General features: G+C 41.0%; 1 long non-coding RNA gene across 3 annotated transcripts in view; it reads right to left on the reverse strand.

Moving 5' to 3' along the window:
- The window catches only part of LOC143676199 (uncharacterized), an 85,127-nt gene that overhangs the window by 53,203 nt on the left and 12,654 nt on the right, over positions 1-19,270 (reverse strand). The window lies entirely within an intron of this gene.

The raw sequence follows: 19,270 nt of genomic DNA on the forward strand, positions 1-19,270 counted from the left end.
GGTCAAGGAAGAAATTACAAGAGAAATCAGTAATATTTTCAGGCAAATGAGCATGAAAACACAATATATCAAAACTTATGGGATGCAGCAAAGGCAATGTCAGAGGGAAATTTATTGCCCTAAATGCCTATATCAAAAAAGAAGAAAGGGAAAAATCGAGGAATTAAACTGTCCACTTGGGAGAAGTAGAGAAAGAACAGCAAACTAACCCCGAAGGAAGCCAAAGGAAAGAAATAAGGAAGATTAGAGCAGAAATAAACGAAATTGAGAATATGAAAACAATTGAGAAAATCAACAAAACCAGAAGCTGGTTCTATGAGAAAATCAATAAGATTGACGGATCCTTAGCAAGATTGACAAAAAGAAGAGAGGGGTTGCAAATAAATAAAGATCAGAAATGGAAGGGGAGACATAACCACTGACCCCACAGAAATAAAGGAAATAATGACAGGATATTATGAACAACTTTATGTTAATAAACATGATAATGTAGATGAAATGGATAATTTCCTAAAAAGGCATGAACAACCAACATTGACTCAAGAAAAAATAGATGACCTCAACACACCAATCACAAGTAAAGAAATTAAATCAGTCATTAAGAAGCTCTCCAAAAAGAAAAGTCCAGAATGAGATGGCTCACATGTGAATTCTACCAAACTTTCCAGAAGGAATTAGTACCAATCTTAATCAAACTCTTCAAAAAAATTTGTAGGAGCCAAGGGTTAATAGTAAACCTGTGGAATTTATTGGAGTGACTGGCTTCAGAGTGGCCTTGGCAGTAAACAGTGGAAACTGTTATCTGCTTACTTGGAGGACAGTCTGAGAGGGACAGAATGTTTGTTTTTTCTTAAGCCCCAAGGTCTTTTTAGCTATCTCTTGTATACGGGGAGTAATATCCTGAAAAGCAGGCTTGGTCAACAAAAGAGCTGTGAGAAAGGATATAAAATAAAGCAGCTGAAGCTCTTCGGGGCTGCAGTCATCTTGTCTGTCTTGTGTGTCTGTGTGTCTCATTTAGCAGGGTTGCTGAAAGATTGCAACAAAATTGAAGAGAAAGGAAAGCTACCTAACTCATTCTATGATGCCAACATCATCCTCATATCAAAGCAAGACAAAGATATTACAAAAAAAGAAAACTACAGACCAATCTCTCTAATGAATATAGATGCAAAAATCCTCAACAAAATTCTAGCAAATCGAATCCAGCAACACATTAAAAGAATTATACAACAGGACAAAGTAGGATTCACCCCAGGTATGCAAGGATGGTTCAACATAAGAAAATCAATTAAAGTAATACACCATATCAACAAATCAAAGCAGAAAAACCACATGATCATCTTGATAGATACAGAAAAGGCATTTGACAAAATTCAACATCCTTTCCTGTTGAAAATACTTCAAAGGATAGGAATAGAAGGGAACTTCCTCAAAATGATAAAGGGAATATATGAAAAACCCACAGCTACCATCATTCTCAATGGGGAAAAATTTAAAACCTTCCCCCTAAGATCAGGAACAAGACACTGATGTCCACTATCACCACTATTATTCAACATTGTGTTGGAAGTTCTAGCTAGAGCAATTAGACAAGAAAAAGAAATACAAGGCATCAAAATTGAAAATGAAGAAGTAAAGTTCCCACTGTTTGCAGATGATATGATCCTATATGTTGAAAACCCCAAAAAATCCACAGCAAAACTAATAGAGCTAATAAATGAGTACAGCAGAGTGGCAGGTTACAAGGTCAACGCCCAATAATCTGTAATGTTTCTATACACTAGTAACGAACAATCTGAGGGGGAAATCAAGAAAAGAATTCCATTTACAATTGCAACCAAAAGAATAAAATATTTAGAAATAAATTTAACTAGAGACAAAAGACCTATACAAAGAAAACTACAAGAAATTGTTAAAAGAAATCACAGAAGACCTAAAGATGGAAGGGCATACTCTGTTCATGGATTGGAAGACTAAATATAGTTAAGATGTCAAATCTACCTAAATTGATTTATAAATTCAATGAAATACCAATTAAAATCTCAAAAACCTACTTTTCAGAAATAAAAAAAACCAATAACCAAATTTATCCAGAAGGGCAGGGTGCCCCGAATAGCTAAAAGTATCCTGAGAAGAAAAATGAAGTTGGAGGTCTCACGCTAACTGATTTTAAGGCATATTATGAAGCTACAGTGGTCAAAACAGCATGGTGCTGGCATAAACATAGATATACTGACCAATGGAATCGAATAGAGTGTTCAGATATAGATCCTCTCATCTATGGAAAATTGATCTTTGATAGGCAGTCAGGTCAACTCACCTGAGACAGAACATTCTCTTCAATAAATGGTGCCTAGAGAACTGGATATCCATATGCGAAAGAATGAAAGAGGACCCATATTTCACACCCTATACAAAAATTAACTCAGAATGAATCAAAGACCTAAACATTAGATCGAAGACCATAAAACAGTTAGAGGAAAATGTAGGGAAATATCTTATAGATCTTATACTAGGAGGCAGTTTCCTAGACTTTACACTCAAAGCAAGAGCATTGAAGAAAGAAAGAAATAAATGGGAACTCCTCAAAATTAAACACTTTTGTGCATCAAAGAACTTTGTCGAGAAGTAAAAAGACAGCCTACACAATGGAAACAATATTTGGAAACAATATATCATATAAAGGTCTAGTATCCAGAATTTATAAAGAGATTGTTCAGCTCAACAACAAAAAGACAGCCAACCCAATTACAAAATGGGGAAAGACTTGAATGGACACTTCTCAGAAGAAGAAGTACAAATGGCCAAAAGGCACATGAAGAGATGCTCAACTTCCCAGGCTATTAGAGAAATGCAAATCAAAACCACAATGAGATACCATCTCACACCCAACAGAATGGCCATTATCAATAAAACAGAAAATGACAAATGCTGGAGAGGATGTGGAGAAAGAGGCACACTTATCCACTGTTGGTGGGAATGTCAAATGGTACAACTGCTGTGGAAGGCAGTTTTACGGTTCCTCAAAAAGCTAAATATAGAATTGCCACATGACCCGGTAATACCATTGTGAGGTATCTACTCAGAGGACATGAGGGCAAGGACACAAATAGACATTTGCCCACTAATGTTTATAGCAGCATTATTTACAATTATTTACATTATTTAAAATGCCTCTTGGGGAGTTTCATGAAACAGGAAGCCAGGAGAGAAAGCTAGCAGATGATGCCATGTTTGCCATGTGCCTTTCCACTTGAGAGAGAAACGCTAAACTTCATTGGCCTACTTGAACCAAGGTATCTTTCCCTGGATACCTTTGAACATTTCCATAGGTTTAATTGAGACATTTTGTTGGCCTTAGAACTGTAAACTAGCAACTTATTAAATAACCCTTTTTAAAAGCCATTCATTTCTGGTGTATTGCATTCTGGTAGCTAGCAAACTAGAACAGCTACAAATCCTGGGAAGGGATCATTTCCCTTACTCTGAAAGTATAAACTCCTTTATGGGTCCCTAAAAAAAAAAAAAAAATTGCAAAGAGAGGGAAACAGCCAAAATGTCATTAACAGACGAGTGGCTAAACAAACTGTGGTATATACATATGATGGAATATTATGCAGCTGTAAGACAGAATAAAGTTATGAAGTATGTAACAACATGGATGGACCTTAAGGACATTATGCTGAGTGAGATTAGCCAGAAACAAAAGGACAATACTATATGGTCTCACTGATATGAACTGACATTCGTGAATAAACTTGGAGAATTTCATTGGTAGCAGAGACCATCAGGAAATAGAAATAGGGTAAGATATTAGGTAATTGGAGCTGAAGGGATACAGATTGTGCAACAGGAATGAATGTAAAAACTAAGAAATGGACAGCACAATACTACGTAACTGTAATACGATTATGTTAAAACACTGAATGAAGCCGAATATGAGAATGATAGAGGAAGGAGGGCTGGGGTCACAAAGGAAATCAGAAAGAAAGATAGATGATAAATACTGAGATGGTATAATCTAGGAATTCTTAGAGTGTATAATGATAGTGACTAAAAGTACAAATTTTAAAAATGTTTTTGCATGAGGAAGAACAAAGAAGTGTCATTACTGCAGGGTGTTGAAAATAGATGGTAATTAATATTTTTAAATTTTACCTTGTGTGTGAGACTAAAGCAAAAAATGTTTATTTGGTACAAAATTTATATTTTGACTAGTGCCTTTCCTAGCATAACTTATGTAGACAGGTTAATTGAACACCATAAGTACATGGAACCTTGAGTAGGATATGAGATTTTGTTGGTTTGTCCAGAGTGATGCCCCAATAAATCCCAGAGTTATTTGAACAGTGAATAAAAAAGTATTTGCAAAGTCCACTTCAGGGAATGATGAGAAAGGGAGAAAATTCAACTTCCCTAAGTTGAATTCTTGATATTCTTACAAGCAGTGCTGACAATCAAAGCTATAGGCTGAGCCCCCAATCTTGGGGGTTGTTTATATGAAACTTAACCCCCAAATGATAGGTCAAGCCTACTTAAAATTAGGCCTATGAGTCACCCCCAAGAAAACCTCTTTTGTTGCTCAGATGTGGCCTCTCTCTCCAGCAACACAACAAACAAACACCACCCTCCCTCTGTCTACATGGGACATGACTCCCAGGGGTGTGGACCTTCCTGGCAACATGGGACAGAAATCCTGGAATCAGCTGAGACTCAGCATCAAGGGATTGAGAAAACCCCTAGAATGAGCTGAGACTCAGCATCAGAGGATTGAGAAAAACTTCTCGACCAAAAGGGGGAAGAGTGAAATGAGACAAAATAAAGTGTCAATGTCTGAGAGATTCCAAACAGAGTTGAGAGATTATCCTGGAGGTTATTCTTATGCATTAAATAGATATCACCTTTGTTAGTACAGATGTAATGGAGAGGCTAGAGGAAACTGTGTGAAAATGTGGAGCCGTGTTCCAGTAGTCATGTTTCTTGAAGATGACTGTATAATGATATAGCTTTCACATTGTGACTGCATGATTGTGAAAACATTGTGTCTGATGCTCCTTCTATCTACCTTATCAACAGATGAGTAAAACATGGAATAAAGATGAATAATAGGGGGAACAAATGTTAAAATAAATTTAGAGTGAAATGCTGGTGATCAGTGAGTGGGAGTGGTATAGGATATGGTATGTATGAATTTTTTTTCTGTTTTCTTTTTCTTTTTCTGAATAGATGCAAATGTTCCAAGAAATGATCATGATGATGAATATGCAACTATGTGATGATATTGTGAATTACTGATTATATATGTAGAACGGAATGATCAAAAGTTATGAATGTTTGCGTTTGTTTGGTGTTTTTTGGTATTTTTTAAAAAATTAAAAAATTAAAAAAAAAATTGAGAGACATTACCCACAAGTCACTTTATGATCAGTGGAAATATTTTAGGGTTTTAAAGTCTCTTCTGCTATATACAGTTTTAAGTTGTTTGTTAAATAGAATTATAAAAAAATTAAATGTACACATTCATGTATGTACAAATATGGTTTGTCTAATTTTTTCAAATACAAAATAGGCATTTTCCCATGTTATCAAAGATCTTGGTACTTATAAATTGAAGAGAAAAGTGTATGCAGTAGAGTTTAAAGATCTTTTTGTATTGTTATTGATAATATTAAGTTATTATGCTTTATGATGTAAAGCTATTTTCTGTGGTTTTGATTGCATCTTTAGATTCTCATAAGTAGGATTATTTGGTCAAAGGAACAGAACATTTTGGAAGTGCTTGGCACATATTGGGAAGTGCTTTTCAAAGAGATATACTAATGGGTCCATCTCCCTGCAGAGCTTCAATAAAAGCCATCATCAGGGAGAAGGGATACCACCCCTACTACAGAAGCAGGATGAATACGTCAGTGGATTTCCATGGAGAAGAGGCTGTATCTCACCATCTCCTCACCAAAACTGGTATAGTTCCTGGCATTTAATATTATTCTAATAATTATATGATGACAAATAAAAGCTGCAAAGGTGACGAGTTGTTAGTATGTTAAGAAAAGTAGAACGGAAAGTTAATGGTTTTATTTGAGGTGGGGATGAGGTGGGGGAATCTTGAAAAATATTGTAGAACAAGTTTGAGGTGGACTATAAAATGCCGTGAATATCAGAGTGCGGGTTGAACTTTTAATCCATTTAATAATGGCAGCTATGGACAAATTTTGCAAGGAAACACAGGTAGACGGGAAACCAATGAAGAAATTGTCCAAAGGTGAGGTAAGAGCATCTAGGATAACAGGTTGAGTGCAATGGGAAAGGAACGAGTGGGCAGAGATTATGAAGAAATAATCTGTAAGATTTGGTAATTCATTGGACATGGGATTGGGAGAGGAAACTACATGACTTGCTAGAAGGTGAGTATCTTGTGTGCACAGACAGACACCTTCCAGGAGAGGAGTTGGCCTGGAGCCAGAAGAGTGTGATTTGGGGCACAGTAACACTAGATGGATATACCTGATAGAGAGCTGATATGGCATGTCTGGATCTCAGGAAAGATGGGAAACAGATGTTAGTATTTGGGAGTCATTAAAGCAGTAGAAATACAGGAATTTCTAGAAAGCCACAGGTGACAAATTTTACCTTATAGGGGGTACAAGAAAGCCACATTCTACAACTAGAGGGAAGCTGGTATTTCTGTATGTTGGAGGCTATCTGATAATGCAGATGAACAAGCAAAGGGTTTTCTTTGACCAGTAGTTTCCTTAGTGACATTCTATCTTCTAGTTTAATGTGAGACTGTCCTCAGGAGAGGTGACCTCAAGCTCTGGCATTGCCGCTTACTAGCTTTGTGGCCTTGGGAAGTGCACTCCACCTTATAGGGCAAGAATGGCAGAAGGAGCTGGGATGGGAGGAAGGAGCCTAGGAACCAGTGGGTGGTGTGTGCCTGAGAGCCAGTCCCATAGCACCTGCCATGAGCTTTGGGGATAGGACTAACCAGCAGGACCAGTAAGTAGAATACAAATATGCGTCTTCTGGAGCAGTTGTAGGAGTCAATGCAAAATATCTATGAATGTGCTTTTCAAACTCTCAGGTGCTAAGTAGGTGTTGGAAGGATATTTTTCTGCATATCTATAACTATCCATTCTATAATCTATCATATATTCTTGTGTAAGAAACACACATATCACTGATATGTCTGCATGATTTCCTTCCAAAGTCATCATCTCGGATCTTTTCCAATGGCATAATAGGTCCTCTGGCCTTCCTGGAGTTTACTAGTCAAGTATGGAGTAAGTCTTGAATCTTAAAATCCTCACCCCAACCTCTGAGTGCAGATTAACTTCCATGAGATGAAGAACTGGAGGTGCAGCAATGAGAGGGTAAAAGAACTATAGGTGGGGAAGAGGGAAACCAAGGGCAGAAAGAACTCAGCACTGGAATGGCTCTGCCCAGGCATGGACCTACAAGACATCACCAGCTCCAGTCCCCATGAATCACTAGGTTCCCCCAATTTTTGTTACAGCATCACTGCAGACCTCAAACCTAAGTTGGGGAATGTCTCCAAAGACCCAGTGTGGTACAGAAGCCATGTCATCAATGGTCGCTGGTATGACTAGGAAAAACATTCTGGGGCTTCCATCTTCCTGCCCAAGGTCCCATCCTCCAGGAGGTAAGCTCCAGCTGGTCCCTGAGGACTCCACTCTATTTGTATGTCAGATCTGCCCTTGAGTTAACCTTCAAAGGGGAACAAATGTAAGAACTGATCAACTTATTCCTTTGGGGGTGGCTTCCGAGCCAGGTTAACAGGGACCCAAGGACCTGCACCCGATTTCTCCGTGGTTACACTTCACGTCTGACCAGAGGTTGTGGTACCCAGTTTGGGCCACCCCTTAGGGAACAGACCCAGGCTGTTGGGAGAAGGACGTGGAAAATGAAATCCTTGGTCAAAGGTACTCTAACTGTGACAATTAAATAAATAAAATAAAATAAAAGTCAAATGAAATCTATTTTCTCTGACTTTGAATAAGGAATGAGCTCTTTAAAATTAAGTTGTATTCGTTGAGAAGGTTATATGGAGGAAGTTTTGACTAATTCCGTGTACAGCTGTGTAAGGCAGAATAAATCACTTACTCCACCTTTTTTGCTTTTTGGATGTCACCTGGGAGTACAAAACCTCTTCAAGAACACATAGCAAATTCATAAGGGTTAGGACTTGAACACTGGTCTCCAAAAACCTTACAAGACAAATTCTTCTGTTTTCCTCCATTTAAACATGAGGAAACTGAGACTCAGAGGAGTCAGGTCATTTGCCCTTTTTGACATAGCTAATAAATGCCAGGGCCAGGACTCAAGCTCAGAGGCAAACATTGGGCTATATGGTAAGAAATGAGGCCAAATAAATGCTATAGAATAGGACATTCACCAGTAAACCATGATTGCCTCTTGAAGGAATGTGGCTCATCTTAAAATCCTTTGGAAAGCTATGAATTTTTCCCTACGTTTTTTTAGCAGCCCATGGAGTCAGCTTCCCTGGACTTGCACATCCCATTCTCTGGCTGCCCTGTCCTACATTCTGCCCCAGGCTCGAATAACCCACTCATACTCATGGTCAAGGCTTGGCATTTTCCACATCACACTGCTCAGAGAAATCTCTTTCTCTTGCTAAAACATTTTAGATTAATCTCATAGCTCTGGGGACTCCCAAAGCTGAACGACTTGAATTTTAAACTGCTGGGTAATGTCAGTCTCTGGGAGTACAGCATGAGGAGAGGAGACAAGGGAGTTGGTGAGGTGGCAAAGACAAGTTAATGAGAATGCAACCACACCAATTATTTAAATTCTTTTCGTGCAAGAATATTTTGAAGAGATGCTAGATCTTATTGGAATTCCCACTTCTAGGAAACTCCAAGGCATACCTGGCAGAAAAATTTTTGTTCCAAAGTCATTCAGATTATCATCTGTGAAAAATTAAAACACTCCAAAAGCAGCATGCTGGTCCCCTCAGCCTGGAGGACTCTTTCCGCTGGCAGATGGGCAGGGCTGGTAGGGAGAGACAGGACCCACTCCCATTGCCCTGCCCATGTCTGGTGTCTGTGGCCAGCAGGACAGGGTCTTAAGGCCATTAAAACAAGGCTCTGTTTTCATTATATCCCTTCCTAAATCTTTACATTCTTGCTCCAAAAGCTTCTAAGCTGCAGAGGGGTTATCCCTCTCTCCTTCCTACAGCAGCTGCCATGGCGGGTTAGTGGCAGTGCCCCCACCAGATGCAGATCTTCTGACCACAGGATCAACATTCTCTCCAGGACACACCCAGCCAGAGAGCACTGGTCCCTCTTCCTCTGTGCAGTAGGGACCATCAGGCACTGTGGCCAGGTCAACTGTGAAGTAAGATGCCTCAGAGAGGGGCCTGGGCTGTGAGTCAGGCCTGCCTGGGGCCAAGGTCCAGCTCCAATGTCCACTAGCAGTGGGAGACCAAGAGATTCAGCTAGATGCTCTAAGTGTGTTTCTTCCCAAATGAAACGGAGCTGTTGACCCCCACATGCAGGTGGATTGTGAAGTACAGATGACGTCACACCTGCAAAGGGCCCAGCACCACAGGAGTGTAAGATTTGTTAGTTCCCTTTCACTCTACCAAAGTAGATCATTTTAGGCACATCAACAGACCAGTTCCTAGGACCAGTACTTGGAAGCCAAAGAACATTAAGACAGGGCTCCAGCTTTCAAAGAACTCCCAACCTACAAAGAGGCCAGCCAGTATTGCAAGAAACGTAACAGGGACCCAGGAGCTCGGAGCAGGGAGGTACCCCATAGAATAAATGTCCAGTTTGGTTCATAAAGTCTCCAGCACAGCCTCTGCACACTGAAGACCCTCACTGCCATGGACCTCCTTTCTTCCCTGTCATCTTTAATAACAAGAGGAGGCTGCAGGTGTGTTATGATTTAAAGGTTTCTGGAAAGCCCATCCCTAAACTTAAGTTTCCTTTCACAAAGATCAACCAGCATAAATTCATACTCTGATGTTTCTGGAAAGGCAGGTAAAATTATGATTCACTGATAAAATATTACATTACACTCTATCAGTTATTAACACTTGAGTAAAAATTAATCAGTGTGTGCCTCACAGAGAAGAAAGTGCATTGTAGCTCAAATTTCACATACTCTGGGAAGCTCCCGCTGACTTCTCTTTGAAAACATCCAAACGTTCATATTTATGTCAGGAACATCCAGCACCCTCTTTGAAGTGTGTTCTGGACCAGGGACCTGCATATTTTTATAACATCTGTCCTGAGAATTGCTCCTCAAGGTGGCTACGGTAATAGTTATTCCAAATACAGCATAAATGATGCCACTGTGGTGGAGCATCAGGCCTTTGGAGCGTGAGTGGAAGTAGGAAACCAAGCCTAAGGCTTTCCAAACACTAGAGGGAAAATAAATAACACTGCAAGATCACGCACACACTCCAGTCTTTGATTTGTAAGCTTTCAATTAGATGTTTGGGTAGCTGTGTGTATGTGTGTGTGTGTGTGTGTGTGTGTGTGTGTGTGCATGTGAGGGCTCATCTCACTAGCTATATCAATGTCATTGTACACCACAGTGGAGATCCTCAAAAATGAATTATCTGTAAGAGAAAGGAATAGCAAATGGCTCACAAATAAAATATAACTCATTCTTGTCATATATGTGCATCAAATGAATATAATCTGTTCTGTTTTAAATTAAAAGCACCATCCATTGAATCATGTACTTTTTTGAACCATTTTATCTGAAATGAAAATGAACAAGGTATTTGACAGAGCAAGCAATTGATTTTCTTCTTGCGAGTGGGTTTGGGGGTTTCACCCTTTGAGTGCATCAGTATTTTCTGGATTTCATTGACCAACTTGACACTGGTGTCATGGAGGCTTATAAGAGCAGGGAGTGAGTGCCACCTCTCCAAGGAAAAACCTATGAATGTGTTTATCCACCAATGTGATTGGCCTCTTTTCTTCTGCCTTGCTTTAGTTTTTCAAGCAGAGACAGGTGCTGAAGCGAGGACTTGGGTTATGGACCTTAGGCAGGGGTCACCTCAAGCCTCCACCTGCAACTGCGACTCACCTGAGGAGGTGCGCTTGCCAGGTGAGGGGGGCAGAATGGATAAAAAGCCCACTGCTGCAGGGGGCTCAGGCCTGCCCACCTTCTGGCTGGACAGCTCCCTCAGCACGCTGCCATTCCTGCTACCCCTCTGTCCTGACTTCCTTTCTCCCTCCGATTTGTCTGGGGCTCACTTCCCTTGGCCCTGAAAGCCTCAGGGTACAGACAGCCTCAGGGTGCACCACCCAGTTTGGGCTTAATGCTTGTCCTCTGCAAAGTGGCTACACAGACGCTTTGTTTCCACACGCATCTTCCCAGTGGGCCGTGTCGTACTGTACCTCTGTGAGATGAACAAGTCTGGGGTCTGCCTGGCCAGGCTGGCCACGTGGGCTGGATTCCTGAGACCCACTGTATTCTGGAACTGGATTCCATCCCTGAACCCAACTTCTGTCTCTTCCTTCCTCACTTCAAACTCAACACACCTGCCTCTTATTTGAATTCAACTAATAACCACATCATATAGTACTTATAGTTTACAAAAGTATTTGGTTTCATCCCTTAAAAAATCTCAGAGCTCACTGCTGCAAGGAGAAGCTGAGGCTCAAGGACACCCACCCCCTCCCAGGAACCCAGGGTCTCCTGACCCCCATTTCACACTCCTTTGGCAATACTCAGCGCTGTCCCCCGAGCCACAGTAGAATGTGATGCTTTACAGAGACGGAACGTCCAGCTGACGTGGGAAGGGATCATGAAATGCTCACCCCCTGTTTCAAAACCCACCTTCATGATGTTTAATAAGATCACTATCTTGCTCAGCAGCAGAGTCTTGCCAACATGGAAAAATGGGCTCCACTAAAGCACCTCAGATAACCAGCATGAAGAAGATGGGTGACAAATGCACCAAATAACAAAAACAATCCGCGTCTCCACTCAGGCGCACACACATTTATACTACACACACTTTTATAGGAGCGGCAGTGTCCATAATAAATAATGCAGCAGCCTGGCATGCCCCAAGTACGCTGTCACCATCCAGGACAGAACTGAGCAGTGAAAATATTTCATCTGTAGGACTCTGTACTCAGTCATATATTTGTCGATGACTTTATAACTCTTAAGACTCCATGAACATACCCAACCCCGAATTCTCTCACAGACTGGGGACATCAAAGTACACGTTGAAAGGCAAATCTAAGGATATTCTTATCCTCTTTATGACATGGCAGCTTTTGTGTCACAAAAGTTAAGGGCCTGCCATCAGTTTCACTGGCTTCCAATGCTGTAGGAATCATACCTCAGCTATTAAAGAAAAAGTTCTGAATGAAATTTGTCACACTAAGATACATTTTTTGAGATAAAAAATATTATTTTATGCTACTAAGGTTTGGAATAATTTATTGTGCAGTGATAGTGAGACAAGAGATATATCATCATAAGAAAGGCTGTAGGGGAGAAACTGATCTAGGGTTGAGGATTGCTTGTTTGTTTAATTTTTTTTTTAATATTTTTTACTAGAGAAATTGTAGGTTTACAGAAAAACCATGTATCAAATACAGAGATCCCATATATCACCCTGTTATTAACACCTTGCATTGGTGTGGTATTTGTTACTATTCATGAAAGAACATTTTCATAATTACACTATTAACTATAGAAGTTCACTGTGCTGTACAGTTCTATGTGCTGTTCTTTACTGTTTTTATTCTACTAACAGATACAGAACCTAAAATTTCCCCCTTATAATCACATTCATATATATAATTCAGTGCTGTTAATTATATTCACAAGATTGTGCCACCATCACCACCATTAAGATATATATTGTTAAAACCAAATTTCCGAAACAATTTGATGTTGCCATTTGAAAAGTAACAGCACCTTGAAATTCCTAAGAAAACAATTGGTTTATTAGATTTTACTGTCACAGAAGGTTCTAAAGCATCTTCTTTACCAAAAATAAGAAAAAGAAACAATAATAGCTCCCATCTGCAGCTCTTCCTCAACACCATTCTTGTTTCTGGTAATTCCACCTTATTTTCTAAACCCTCTCCCACATCTGTCCTTAAACTCCTAAGTTTCTTTTCACTTCTCCTTCAGGTAAGACAGGACTGATGACGTGCTGAATCACACTCTCTTGATGACTTAGCATCAGATTAAACTTCTTATTCAGTGGGTATCATTTGGCAAAGACCCCAAGCCTCATTCCATGCCCTCAGTTTTATTTAGATGTCCCTTGAATGGTGCAGAAAACAAGGTTGAAACAAACTGGTATTTGGGTGATGGAAGTCTGGTTTAGGCCCATATATTAGTAAGTATTCTCCAGAGAGTGAAACAGAACCAAGAAGACACACAGACACATAACACACAGACACACACATTCATATGTATATATTAAGAGATATAAGAATTGTTCATATGACTATGAGATTAGCAAGTCTGAATTATATAGGCAGGCCACAAGTGGGAAATGCTGATGAAGGTGAAGTTGAATTTCCCAGGAGGAGATGGCTGGCTGAAAAATATATAGAAATTCTTGCTCACTGCTGAAATGTTCAACTGATTGGGCGAGGAGACTGCCCTCATTACTGAGGGCAATGGCCTTAGTTGATTGTAGAGGCAATCAGCCATAAATGCAAGTGATTGGCTACAGATGCTAATCCTTCTGTGAAATATACTCATAATAACAATTGGATCAGAGCTTGCTTGACCAAACAGCTGGACACCATAACCTGGCCAAGTCAACACATGAACTTAACCATCACACCCAGAGAGCATGTGATTTTGCTTGCCTGGTCCAAGGTGTTATCATCAGACTTGGTAAGGTGGTGTTACTTTGAAGAATCTCCATACCTGCTGGAACACTTTCCATTTGACATAGAGCCACCATGCATTTTAGCCTGGGGCATATCTGCCGATAGATTCCAAATATATTATAAAGACTATTTTAGGATGCATCTCCACCAAGAGAGTGGAACTTTTCTAAATTTGGTAGAATATGGACTTCTAAATAATTCACTATAAGAGTAAGGGCCATGGCTGATTTGGTTTTAAACTTGTCTTGGTGAACACTAAGCAGAGCATATCCTCAAAGATTGTGAAGAGTGAACCAGTGGATAAGTGACAAACATTGTCTGCTTGGTTTAATGAATGAAATATCAGGTCCATCATAATAAATGATTTCACCTTTTATTAGAATGCAAACCTTGTACTTGTTCTATCTCAATTTGAGGCCTTTAATCTAGCTCCTGGCCATTTCTGCACTCGCTTTGTTGCCTCCTCCAAGAGGCCAGGAATGAACTTCCCATTTCTTAGCAAAGCAGATTAAATGGCAATAGCCACTTAAATCCCCATCTTAGAATCTCAACATGGAGAATGCATCTGAGAGGTAGAGGCTGACTCAAAGCAGGTGAGGCCAGCTGGGCCACTCAGTTTTAAAATGTGTCCTCAGGGATCATGAGCCTTTGTCCTGCAAGGGCCAGTGAAGATCTGCCCAGGGTCCTGGAAACCACCCTGCAAGAAAGTGGGAAGGAAGACCTTACAGCTGACCCCAATTCCAGCGCCTATGAATTGGTGAAATTTATCTGTGTGTGTGTGTGGGGGGGGGGGGGGGGTTGTCTTTCTGTCTTAGTTTTCCAGCACTGCTTGAACAATAGGAACTCAAAATTTGGGGAACTACAAATCTAAAATCAAGGTGTAAGCAGAGCCATACTTCTTCTGGTCTGTAGCCATTTGGTGGCATCTTGCTGGCCACCCATAACTCCAACTCTGTCTCCAACACATGGCTGTCTGTCTCCTTCTTTCTGCTACTTTCTTCTACTCACAAGGACTTCAGTCATGTTGGATATCGGCCCACACTGATTCAATTTTCTCAGTGCGAACACAAGATGAAACCAGTCTTCCAGCTCCTTGTAGGCAGGCAGGCCAGTGGAAGAGGGGAAACAGCCTCTGACTAGATTCAGGTAACATCGGTTTCAGCATATCAGAGGGGAGGCAGGTGGCTGTATCAGCCAGGAAACCTAAAAGTCAGGAGAAAAATCCCTGCTTGACTTTCTCTCCTGCTGCAAAACTTCTACAACATCATTTGGTCTGGAAAACAGAACCATTTCCCTGATGCTAAAGCCATCTTCCCTTTTCCATGGCAAACATGCTTTCCTACTTACTTAACATTGCCAGAGCCAGTTTTGCCTTTATAACAAGCCTGGCAGATGCTATGTCTCAACCTTGGGTACAATTTTTGAGTGATTAAAAATTGCATTGCTGGACTCCTCTTAAGAGCCTGTTTTGTGCCCTGTTGGAGAATGACTTAATGGAACCATGTGTTCTGCCTCCTTAATTAGCCCACATTGCCCTCTAAACTCACTCCCAGTCCTATCTCCCTCAAAAAACTTCATGGGTGTAGTAGAGATGAGCTGTATTTTTGACTGCTCACTTTTCCCTAGCCATTCCAAATTTGTATGGGATAGGGATTGCTTCTCATTCAGAGTTAAAATCTACTGTAACTGTTCCCTGCAAAAGTCTTTTAAGTAGAATTGCTCTTGTTACTGCCATAATAAAATTCATCAAGAAGATGAAAAGCCAGCCATTATAGGCTCATCTCCCTTTCTGTTCAGGTGAGATCCTCACGCACAGAAAATTTTACAGCACATTAACATTTTTAACATTATCCAAGGTGTGCAGATCTAAAAGCCAGGAGGCCTTTGGAGCCCTGGTCGGCGATCCCCGGCAGGGAAGCAGAGCTCTCCGAATGCACCATCCTTCCTCCCCCAGAGATGCTACAGTGCTCAGCGCCTGCAGAACCTGTTCTCTCTCATTCCTTCACTACTTCGCTGGCCACTCTGAAGCAGTATCAGCATCAGAGTGACTCGAGTTGTTACTGAGCTTGCAACATGGAGTTCAGAACTGCAGGTGTTAGGAGAGTATCTGTCAGATAGGGCTGGGGAACTCTTGGACAAGGACGCCAAACTTCACCTTATGTGTAATTGATTTGGAGGGATTGACTCGAATATTGTATTAAGAAGGATTTTGTGGCATTATTTGTGTTTGGCCAAAAACACTGCCCTGGTTCCAGAGGTAGATTTTGAGGCACATAGACCTCTCAGCACTAAATTTCCCATCTCTTATCTGGGAGACCTGGACCCTTCTGGAAGACAAACTGAATACTTTCTTGCTCTGCATCCACAGCATAAAGACAGGAAAACATCACTTGATACAGAACAATAGCTGTTTTATTATGTTAAGCATGCATACAGCCTCACTGTTATTAAAGGTAAAGGATCATCTCATTTGGCATTGAGACACTGCCAATGATGCCATGGTCTTGCCCTGAAAAGAGCCCCAGGATGGGAGTGAGGTGCTTGAGTTCTAATTTACTCATTCTTTCATTCTGCACAACAATGGTTTACTGAGCAGGTACTCTATGCCAGGCTACATGCTAGACATAGAGAAAATTAAGACATAGCCTTTGCTTCAAAACATGGCTGGGGTGATTTTCTCTTCCATCTTCCTACCATTAACCTCTTACCTTCTCACTGATGTGTGTCAGTTAGAAATCGAGGTGTCAAGGGAACGTACTGAGGGCAAGTCATGGAGACCTGTTCTGCCTTCAAGATGCTTATAGTAAGAAGGCAGGAAGATGTGTAAGGCTTAGAGAAGCTAGAACAAGAATCTGCAGAGAGAATATAGTGAGACCAGAGGAGAGGGACACTCCTACATGGGGTTGGTGTTTTAATTTCCTAAGCTGTTCAAAGCAGATACCATGAAACAGTTTGGCTTAAACAATGTGAATTTGTTGGCTTATAAGCTTACAATTTTGAGGCCATGAAAATGTCCAAATCAAGGCATTATCAAGATGATGCTTCCTTCCAGAAGGACTATTGCTAGCAATCCTTGACTCCTCTGTCACATGACAGGGCACATGGCAGCATCTCCTGGTCTCTCACTTCTCTTTTAAGTTTTCTTGCTTTCAGCTTCTTGCATCCTTGGTTTTCTCTCTTTGTCTTACTTCCATTCATAAAGGACTCCAAAAATAGGCACAAGACCCATCCTAAATGGGTGGGCCACACCTAATTGAAGTAACTTCATCAAATGATTCTACTTACAATGGGTGCATACCCACAACAATGAATTTGACTTAAAAACATGGTTTTGTATGGTCCATATAGCTTCAAACCACCACAGATGCTATTCAAGATAGGTCTCATAGGTACCAGTGAGCTGAGCCTTAGAAGTGCCAATGTGTGCTTTCCACGCGGGAAAAGGGCACTTTCTGTGGGAAGAGTGTTTAAGCAAAAGCTGAGAAGTGAGAAAATGTGTCGGGCATGTTCAATCTCACAAATGGTTTTATAAGGCTGGATGTGAGCTGCAGTAAAATCAGAGAAGGGCCTGTGGAGTTGGCAGGCTTAGGTCAAGGAGCAACTTCATCCTGAGGCTGATAGGGAGGGTTGATGGGAAGAATGCTGTCATCTTATGCCATAGAAGGAATACTTCCGGACTGCATTAAAGAAGAAGGGAGCCATGATTGCGTATGTTGAAGAAATGAAAAAGTTCCTCCCCCAGAACAGCAACTAAGGAAACAGAAACAATACGAAACAGCTCCCGGAGCCACGACAGAGACCAAAAAGACAGCATACCCCATTCTGGAACGGCTGAAGGGGCAGGGAGAATCCGCTGCGGTGAGATACCCGAGGGGCGCACGTTTTCCCGGTCGGGGTGGCTGGCGACTGGGGTCCCCTCCACGCACGTGGCTCCCCGGTCTGACTGGGAACGTTGGATAGCGGGGCCCTCCCGCCACGCTTGGCGTCTGGGACCAGCTGGGCAATTTGGACCGACATTCCCCCAAGCCGCGGCGGTCGGCGACGCCCCCCTCCACGCGCGGTTTCCCGGGCCGACTGCGAGATTCGGATTGGCAAATTAAAGGAGCCACAGCACCTTTTACTGGTGGGACCTGCAGACAGACGAGCGCCACGAGCGCCACCTACTGGGCAGGAAAAGAAAAACAGAGCCCAGAGATTTCACAGAAAAATCTTTCAACCAGCTGGGTCCCACACTCAGGGAAATCTGATCAAATGCCCAGACACCAGCAGAAAATAATGGATGACGCTCGGAAAATTGAAGATATGGCCCAGTCAAAGGAACAAACCAATAGTTCAAATGAGATACAGGAGCTGAGACAACTAATGCTGATTATACAAACAGAAATGGAAAAACTCTTCAAAAACCAAATCAATAAATTGAGGGAGGACATGAAGAAGACATGGGCTGAACAAAAAGAAGAAATAGAAAATCTGAAAAAACAAAACACAGAACTTATGGGAGTGAAGGACAAAGAAGAAAAAATGGAAAAAACAATGGATACCTACAATGGTAGATTTAAAGAGACTGAAGCTACAATTAGTGAACTGGATGATGGAACATCTGAATTCCAAAAAGAAACAGAAACTATAGGGAAAAGAATGGAAAAACTTGAGCAGGGGATCAGGGAACTGAATGACAATATGAAGCGCACAAATATACGTGTTGTGGGTGTCCCAGAAGGAGAAGAGAAGGGAAAAGGAGGAGAAAAACTAATGGAAGAAATTATCACTGAAAATTTCCCAACTCTTATGAAAGACCTAAATTTACAGATCCAAGAAGTGCAGCGCACCCCAAAGAGAATAGACCCAAATAGGCGTTCTCCAAGACACTTACTAGTTAGAATGTCAGAGGTCAAAGAGAAAGAGAGGATCTTGAAAGCAGCAAGGGAAACCTAATAAGACTATGTGTAGATTTCTCAGCAGAAACCATGGAAGCTAGAAGACAGTGGGATGATATATTTAAATTACTAAAAGAGAAAAACTGCCAACCAAGACTTCTATATCCAGCAAAATTGTCCTTCAAAAATGAAGGAGAAATTAAAACATTTATAGACAAAAAGTCACTGAGAGAATTTGTGACCAAGAGACCAGCTCTGCAAGAAATACTAAAGGGAGCACTAGAGTCAGATATGAAAAGACAGAAGAGAGAGGTATGGAGTAAAGTGTAGAAAGAAGGAAAATCAGATATGATATATATAATACAAAAGCCAAAATGGTAGAGGAAAATATTATCCAAATAGTAATAACACTAAAAGTTAATGGACTGAATTTCCCAATCAAAAGACATAGAATGGCAGAATGGATTACGACCCAGCAATACCACTGCTAGGTATCTACTCAAAGGACTTAAGGGCAAA

The sequence above is a fragment of the Tamandua tetradactyla genome, chromosome 3 (assembly GCF_023851605.1).
Source record: "Tamandua tetradactyla isolate mTamTet1 chromosome 3, mTamTet1.pri, whole genome shotgun sequence".
Classification (NCBI taxonomy): Eukaryota; Metazoa; Chordata; class Mammalia; order Pilosa; family Myrmecophagidae; genus Tamandua; species Tamandua tetradactyla.